Raw genomic sequence first — 9,536 nt, 5'->3', positions numbered from 1 at the left:
TGTGTAAGGGATTTCATTCTTGGCAATTCATTAAAAGTTTGCAACCAAGTGGAGAGTCATTTACAGTCAAAAAATATCCAAACAAATTTTTCACACATTTTCATTGTTTTTTTTATATACCATAGTTAAAACTGAAAGAAAGTAGAGAACAACAGCAGCAACGACAACAACAACTATAGAAATAATAGCACAAACAACAAAAACAAAGATGATGACTCAATGAAGAAAAAAAAAAGACAGAGCCCTATAGTCTCTGCATCTGCTTGAAATAGCAGCTAAATATCACTCAAATTCACAATCAAGTATGTTAACATAAGAAAGGTACAATGGACAAAACTGTCCTTGATTTACAGAAGCACGATGGGGTTTGATAAACAAATCTATCTCTGAGAAAGAAACAGAGAGAGAAAGCAAGTTCTACTCACAAGACAGACAAAACAGCTCTGGTGATGTCTTAGTCACACAGACAAACAGACTGACTAACAGTCGTAGCTATGTGATTGATACGTGGAGCTGATCAGTATAGTTGACTAAATGAAACAGCTGTTGCATTGAGGAGGATCAATGTTTCGTGGTGGTGGCAGCAGTAGTGGTGGCTATAGTCGTAGTGGTTGTGGTGATGGCAGTGGTGGTTGTAGTGTTTATTAGTTGTGGTGGCTGTAGTGATTGTGGATGTGATATTTGCAGTGGTGCTTGCCATATCATTGTAGCAATGGTGGTGATGGTGGCAGCAGCAGTGGTGGTGGTGGTGGTGGTGGTGGCTGTGAAGGTAGGTAATGGTGGCAAAATAATAATGAATGATGCAATGGAATATTTATATCATTATATAATCATCATCATCGTCTTTTAACGTCCGCTTTCCATGCTAGCATGAGTTGGACGATTTGACTGAGGACTGGTGGACCAGGAGGCGACACCAGGCTCCAATCTGATTTGGCAGAGTTCCTACAGCTGGATGCCCTTCCTAACGCCAACCAATCCGAGAGTGTAATGTCTATTAATATTATTACATAACGTGTAGACATGTATATAATGCTGCAATTAGTTTTATTTGTTGTTTTAGTTGTTGTTATTATTTAACCATAAGTCAACACTCATTGAGCAAACTCATGATCAAAGGCAACCCAATTCTGACCATTTCATTTGTTTAGGTGCATCAGGGACTAACTTTGTTTCGATATTTGAAGCAGGGATAATCAAAATACTAATTAGGAAAAAAAAAAATTATTTTGAGTCTTTCTGCCACTAAGGGAGATAACTCCAGCTATATTCCTGTCTTATTAGATATCCTCAGCAAAATATATACTTTACCATATTGATTACTGAAGTAAAGATGTGATTATTATTAAGTAAATGTACAAGAATGTATGCTTGTAGATGTAGAAAAAGAAAAATATTCAGAGAATAAATTACTCACTGATGCCATACACATGAAAGACATTATAGTTAAATTTATTTTAACATATTTAATGTATAGATCATCAAAAATCAAGCACAGGAAAAACAATGCAATAATAAAAAAAATTAAGTTATTGATTATATAATTTTGAGTCTTCCAGTAAATATGGGAGATAATTTTGGATATGTTTTGACTTTATTTGATGTTCCTTAATATGTTCTTGTTATTTTTTTTTTAAAGTTGCTAGAGTGGGATTTAGAGAAGTTTTGATTGTTATTTCCAGCAGATTGAATGAACATGCAGAAGGTCCTTTGGGAATATCCTCATGTTGAAATAACAGGAAAATTGTGTGTGTGTGTGTGCGCGTATGTGTGTAAATTTATGACACAAGAAGATGGAATGAACAAGCTTTAACACAAATCACAATTATTTCTGTGCATTAGCAACTGTTGTAAGCTGCTGAGTGTTTCACGTATTATATATATTATTATATGAATATTATATAAACATGATCCAGCAATAGCTTTGTACCTGCATGTCATCAGGTGAGTGGCTTTGAGAGCACTGCTGGATCACATGGTTTCCTGTTATTTTATACCCATATTCAATTTTGACCATCCTCTTGATAATGAGCAACAGAGTCAAATAGTCATAAAAACAAGTCATTAAAAATACAAATATTGTTATATTTCAGGGTGGTCATTTTTTTTTTCTTAAGTGTAGGGCGAGGGGGGGGGGCAAAAAATACATGTAATATATAGTCATTCTTCACTTCAGCTTTATTATTGTTTTTATATCAATGCTCCCTGTTTGAAATCTTCCGTCACACATCTTGTGACCTCTTCAGTGACTCTCCATCCCATGTGTCTCCTGTTCAAAAATGTGAAACATCAAATGAAAGGAGCCAAATAAATCAATGGAAATAAATAATCCAAAGTATAAAATATGAATTAACAAAACCTCTTGTTCAGTTCTTTCTTTAGTATAGACATGTCTTGCCTTATAATGAAGAGAGAATGTTGCCAAAATATAAACTAGAAGAATTCTTTACCTGTTCTGCTTGTAAGCATTTCCTTCAAAGAGCATCTGAATGACCAACTTATTAACTATAGTGAGATATCAACTTGTCTGTCACTCTGCTCATCACAGTCACTAAATCAGTCATTAATGGATGCTGTGACACAGGAAAAATTTATTCATCCACACATACATGTTCATTTAATTGGCATATATATAGAATACACACACACAAACAAGGATGTAAATGATAATATCAAGTGGCCAACATGCTATAAAACCTTGTTAAATTATACTAAAATAGTAATTATATATATAAATTATATAATTATATAAAGGAACAGGGGAAAACCCTGCTCCAGCATGTTGTAAGATTATGCCAAAAAACGTTATAAAACCACTTTTAGTTTCTGCAACAATACGGGTTGGAGATGAGCAAATGAAAATACAAAATAAAACTCCAGTCAATTATGTGTTGGTCCGATTTCGAGATTAAAGCTGTAAAATAGCTTATTTCTCATCCTCAGTACAATATTCCCTTATATAATTATACTACACATTTATTTTTTCTCTCTCTGTTTTTCTTTTCTTTTTTTTCCCTCTTAATCCTTTCTGTCAAAGACTGTAGGCTCAAAATGTCAAAGACTTTTCCATTCATTTACTTGTTCTGACCCAGTAGAGGTAAGACGTTATTATTGTTCCCTGATATTTTTTCCTGTCATGTCTGTAATAGATTTGTGACTATTCGGTGGTACAGAAGTATTTTTTGACTTCTATTTTTTAGCGATGTAGGTGCTCATGTAGTGTACTTGTGTATATATGTACATATCTAATATTGTATGTATATATTTTACTAATTTGCCTGTACGGCTGATAATTCGATTGTCACTAGTGACGATATTTTAGTAATACCATCCCCATATATATATATATATATATATATGTAAAGAAGTTTGTTTGTAATAACCGGTCAGAGAGTGGCTATTGATTTGGTACCTATAAAGCGCTTAGCTCTATGGGTGACTCGCCAGATTTTAAATGGCTGGAGGCACATAACCTATCAACAACTGAATGGAGGAAAGCGCGCTGGGCAGTTAGTTTTGTAAACAAAAAATATCCGGAACAAGATCGGCAAGCCTTTGGGCAGAGCCATGTTATTCCCCTTACATCGGTTCCTGTCGACTTACCCCCTCCCGCAACATTCCAGGCCTTATGGCTACAGTAGAAAGTAATATTAGATCTTTTCACACACAGTTCCACATAGCTCTGCTTAGGACAGCAACATGCTCGTATACCTACATCTAACATGTATGGATTCCGACACATCAAGATCTTACAAGCTGAGAGTAATTATTTGGAATGGGAAGCACTTTAGACTGCTGTTTCCCGAGGTTTCGCTACTCTTTGAGGTGTAAAATAGACACGAGGATTTATATTCTTATAGATAAAATCAACCTCTAGATTTGATTGGTGTCTATCTTATTTGCCCTGGAAAAATAAAAGGCGAAATCGAAGAAGATACTTGCCAAATTGGCAGCTGCATCTTCACTCATTATATGGGTCTCAATCTTACGCTTTTAATGAAAATATTGACGTAAGGAAAGCAACTCTTAGAGTTACTTCCCTTGCTCTGTATTTTATGCTACCTAAAGAACTTTCATTTTCATGCGCTTTCCTATTTAGTAATCGAGTCACTGCGATGGGTTCTATGCGGCCACTCGAGCTGCTAGATATACAAACCAATTTTCATTCAAATGCAGTCTGCTGGCTCAAATAAAGGACACAGATAAAACATTGTCTTATGCATTTTATCAAAATAAATACGGTACGGTCTCCAGTGGAATGTATTTGATAATAGGTCTGCTGAATCATACATACATATTTGCACATATGCATGCTTGTAAGCCTATATGAGCAGCAACAATTGATTCTCAGACATATTTTCTGCGGACGCAGTTCAGTCAGTTATATCACAAATGTGGTATCAGTTTACGGCTACATAGATTGGAACGGAGTAAAGACCCTCTTCGGTCATGAATGACCTTTGGATTGCACTTAGAAAGTTCCCCTCCGAGGCACAAGACCAGCAATCGCCCATGCATACAAGCCTCTCCTCTCCATGCCACTGATGTTATCTAAAGGTAAGGCAAACGCCGATACAGCTTGGCACCAGTGACATCGCAACACATTTCTACAGATAAGTGAACTGGAGCAACGTGAAATAAAGTGTCTTACTCTAGAACACAACACACAGCCTGGTCCGGGAATCGAACTTACTACCTCATGATTGTGAGCCCAATGCTCTAATCACCGAGTCATTGGAACAGGTATTTATTTAATCAATTTTATACCATTATTGTTTTTCTCTGTGCTTAACGATACCTTACCTTAGCATTTTTACCATTTTACGTTCACTTTTGTTGGTTAACCAGTGGTTCTAAGCTTATATGGCCCCTGAGGATCCATATAAGATTTTTGGGGGTCCACAGAACAAAATAGTATATTGGGGAGCCATAATAGTATTCTAAGGGCCTCTGAGAAAATTTTGCTTTAGATGTATGTATTGCAAGAAACAGCTGGGCTTCTTTCTCTAACATTTTACATAGCTCAACCTACACAAGTTTACGTGAGAAAAACAATACCGAAATTTTGAAAGAAGTTTCTAAAAACTAGTTTTTAAACAATGAATGGCTATGAGGGTCCACCAGAATAAAATAATATTCAAAGGGATCCATAGATAAAAAATGGTTGAGAACCCATGAGTTAGACGGTTCCACAGAGTCCAGCAGAAGAAGACCACATCTTGCTGCAATGTCTCAGTATTGACACAATTTCTACCATTGGATGCCCCTTCCTAACACCACTCATTTACAGAGTGTACTGGATACATTATTGATTTCCTTACCGTTGCCAAGACAGAAGAGATTTCTCTTCTCAGACTCTGTGTTATCACTGCCTGAATCCTCAATCAACAACTTCTTGAATGTTTTAGTTTCTTTTCGAGGCACCAACACTAGTAGGGTTGCCCTGTAACTCAGAAGACAAAAAGAGGCTTACAATGAATAGAGCAGATTTAAATACATTCGTTGGCTTCGTGAAGGTATAGCGTGGATTCGATCCTCGATCGCCAAATTTCACTTAACTGTTCAACAGCACTTTTCTCATGGTAAAACAGTAGTTTTTCTGTGAGTGACAGCAGTTACATTAGCCAGATGCCTTCGCTAAGCAGAATAATGTCTTTGCCACTTGACCTTTCTAAACTTTTCTAGGCCACCAAAATCTAGAATAGAGATAACAGACCGCCAACGAAATCTATTATTCTCAACAATAAGTCTCTCCTTCTAACTAGTTTGGATAATTATAAATACTAAAACACGGTAGGAAAAAGGTTAGTTGGCAAAAAGGAGATGACGTAGAGGCGACCACAGGCAGAATCCAGTTAGTGAGATAATTCAACTGAGAGAAGGCTTACAGTGAGGATGTCAACTATGATACAGTGTCTTATCACAACACCACAGCTGTTTAAATGTCAGGCACCATGAAGGTCTCATTTTATCGACTTCTTACACTTAACATTCACTCTACCTTCCTCTAATTCCTAGTTAAGCAGCTAGCAGTTGACTAAACAAAAATAGCAACAACATACAAGAAAAGATAACTCTATTGTTTTTATATGATACACACACCTGCCCGTCGAGGCAAGGCATTATACAAATTAACGGTAAATAAATATTTTTTTACAGCTTCGATCACTGTTCTTCTTCCATCTTGCACACTAGCAACCAACACCTTAACAACAACCGTTACAATTGGTGACCACTGATTCGATCTTAACAATACCGTTAAAATTGGTGACCCTCGACTGCAACGAAGAACTAACCGTTACATATATATATATATAGGAACCTGGCAGGCGTGAAGTTGATTGGATTTATAACCGTTATATATATATATATATATATATATATATGAATAAATGTGTAGCGTACACTTGAGTGAAATTCCTCTCCTCTCTATTATATATACATACATACGAACGTAGTAGATAACAGCTAGCCTTTGGTTGCATTTTAGACCTTGTTGTGTCCACTACTCTGATTGGTTGGTATTTGCGCAATTTGTCTCTTGCTTTATCGCGCGCCAATTTGAAACCCAACCAATTGCAGCCTTCAAATAAGGTCACGTGTGACAGCCTGTTTTTCTACCTCAGCTGAGCCTGCAACTCCTTATGTTTTTTGGTTCCAGACCTTTTAAGGTCTCGCCACTGACAACATGGATCAACAGCGCATATACAACCTGCGAGAACTCTTGTACCAAGTAACCCAGGCGGCAGCATCACAGCCACAACTTCACGTACGACATGTACCGCAACCGGCTCTGCATCATCACCGCACCTTCTTGATACAGTATTTCAACTGTCGTGTAGAATTGACTACGAACAGGTATTTATCATTCTTGTGTCTATGAACTTACTCCTCACTTCCATGGCTATAGAATCTTTCACAGTTTCTTCTTCATCGCCATCCTTGTATGTTCTTAACGTGCATACATCTATGCCTACATACACACGCATACATCTTATTCTTATGACGGCCTGTCTATTATTCTGTATATATGACGCACACATAATCACACATGTTAACATATCAATAAATCTTCTCTTAAACATTCTACCCGGCTGTGTCTCTTATTTCCTTCTGGCACGTGTATGCATTGTTCTATTTATATTTATTGTATCGACCGAGTGATGTACTAAGGGGGCCTTTCTTGTCACCTCGCTTCGCACAGACGTCACAAATCGGTGACCCGTTCTAGCTTTTTGAAGCTACGAAACAATTATAATGGGAGAAGGAAATACTCCACAAGTATCTAAACCTTCATGACCATTATAAATGAATAATCACCGAATAAGAACACAAATTTGTAGAAGTGGAGTTACAGTCGATTAGACCTGCAGTGGACCTACTCAGACTGGTTGATGTTCATCCTAAACATTTGCAGGAAAACATAAGCAGAAAGGGATCAAGGTATCTACATCGAATGATTACCAAATGCTAAATTCTACTTAAGGTACCAAAGAACCAAGTCGGGATTTAAACTGGGCAGCGTGCAAGGGCTGACGCACAGTTTATTTTATGGGATATGTTTAGACTAGAAACCACAATATAGAGGGGCAGAAGTATGTATTTTGTATGTGTTGTCAGTCAATTTGGTGATCAACCGTTCCTACAACTAACCAGCAGACAGTGACACACTACAGGTTTCGTAGACCCTGATAATTTAGTTAATGGGTACAAGGGACATAACTCTTGTATACCAAAGTCATAACTGTTCTATCAACTGAACACGCATCTTCCCTGTCACTATCACTACCCCGTATCTCTTAATGAGAGTTCCATTATAAATAGTTAGAAATGTCAAGAGGCATCTGAAATCACCCTGTAAACTCGACATTTGTAACAAAGATATCTACGAATGACGCAATCAACTATTCAACACACGACTTTAGAACTGTATTCTCATACACACGCTCGCCATATGGGCGGCAGGATTAACATACAGATGGTTTACCTGGGTGATTTGCTGCAGACTTTACTGTGTCACAAGAATTCTGACTTCTGCTTCTCTCATTTCTCATGTTCTGCCTACATAATACCGACATACATTCTGTTCAAGTGGAACATTAACAACATCAGTCTTTGTTAGCTAGGATTGTCTGTATAAAATATGGACACTGTCCAGCTTCCTGATAAATTTATTAATATTTAAATACACACATCCTGCAATCATGTGTCCTCTAAACAAAAGATAATAAAGAAATTAGCATGAAAATGTTGTGTCAGTGATGCTACTGTTACTGATGTTGATGATGATGATGACGACGACGAAAACAACGATGGAAATGATGATGGTGAATATAATGATGTCACTAACTAGTTGAAGTATAGCATAACAAGCCAACGAGAAAGCCTTCATGAGATTGTCTGTCTCACAAGAAATAGTAGCCAAATCTCTCTCGAATCACTGCCAACCTTTTTTTTTTTTTTTAATGGAAAGGAGATACTGGCTTATGTAGGGCTTAAACCCATCGTGTCTAAAAACAGAAAGCATAGAAGAGAAATGACAGCATGGTCACAGCTGTAACGACTTTAGTTGTTTGATTTGGGTTTGCTCATTCAGAGCTGACCTGGGGCTAAGCAATAACATATGCCAGGAAGGTCAAACTTTAAGCACCAGTCACGTGATTTTCCCATCTACTGGGGTGATGATGGTAGTGAGAGAGAAGATCCTGATCTCACACTGTGCTTTTACCATGTTGTTTAGCAAAAGGTTAGAACTATTAACAGAGGTTGTTCCAATCATACCCATCCTGTAGACTTCTTTTCTCACTGACACAGAATATATAAGATGACATTGTTAGCACACTGGGTAAAATGCTTAGGGGCATTTCATCCCTCTTTACGTTCTGACTTCAAATTCTGCCGACTTTGCCTTTTGTCCTTTTAAGGTCAATAAATTAAGTATCAGTGAAACACTGGGGGTTGATATAATTGACTGGTCCCCTTCCCCAAAATTTCAGGTCTTGTGCCTTTAGTAGAAAGGATTATTATTCAATGTTGGTTTACAGTTTCTGAGGGAAATTTTGTAAGACAAAACAAGAATGCTTTTGCCTCCTCCCCACTACCACCAGGGCCAGGTTCTCTCAAAATTCTAAAGAACTTTAGGTTTATTTTTATTTTATTTCATTCTTTTTTTTTAGAGAGGTCCCAGATATTTACAGATCCCTCCTTGGCTCTCTGGATAGATTTATTGACTGCCCGACCTCACCTCATTTCTCAGGTCCTGTTGATAGGAGAGAGTGATGTAATGGATGCTTGGCCATTGTGTGTGTGTGTGTTCATTTGTTCTTTAACAAGAATAGTGGTGGCAGCAACTTTGATGTTCCAGCCAGCTTAGCTTTCTTCAATGACATCAACTCAATGAAGGCTATGCATGCTGAAACTTTGAAGTCACTATCAATACTATTTTTGTGAAAATATATGTACTCTACGTAAAATATTGAGTAATGGAAAACTGTTTTTATTATATGTAATTTGACATAAAAAAAATAAACTTATAT

The 9,536-nt window shown here is 37.1% G+C and overlaps 1 protein-coding gene and 1 long non-coding RNA gene across 3 annotated transcripts in view; one reads left to right on the top strand and one right to left on the bottom strand.

The window, feature by feature from the left end:
* LOC128247823 (uncharacterized) overlaps positions 1–7,087 on the top strand; it is a 33,825-nt gene extending 26,738 nt beyond the window's left edge. Inside the window, exon 3 of the long non-coding RNA XR_008264144.1 lies at positions 6,160–7,087. This is a non-coding gene — a long non-coding RNA (uncharacterized LOC128247823). The remainder of the gene's footprint in view (positions 1–6,159) is intronic.
* The window catches only part of LOC128247821 (uncharacterized), a 97,051-nt gene that overhangs the window by 38,111 nt on the left and 49,404 nt on the right, over positions 1–9,536 (bottom strand). Inside the window, exon 1 of one of the 2 annotated variants that reach the window (XM_052967897.1) lies at positions 426–767. The exons of the other annotated variant lie outside the window; for it this stretch is intronic. The gene's annotated coding sequence lies outside the window, so the exon portion shown is untranslated. Of the gene's footprint in view, positions 1–425; positions 768–9,536 lie in introns of those variants that run through there. 2 annotated transcript variants of the gene reach the window in all.

This window comes from Octopus bimaculoides, chromosome 5, assembly GCF_001194135.2.
Source record: "Octopus bimaculoides isolate UCB-OBI-ISO-001 chromosome 5, ASM119413v2, whole genome shotgun sequence".
Taxonomy (NCBI): domain Eukaryota; kingdom Metazoa; phylum Mollusca; class Cephalopoda; order Octopoda; family Octopodidae; genus Octopus; species Octopus bimaculoides.
Note: the sequence above shows the minus strand (reverse complement) of the source record. Positions and strands in the feature narration are given on the sequence as shown.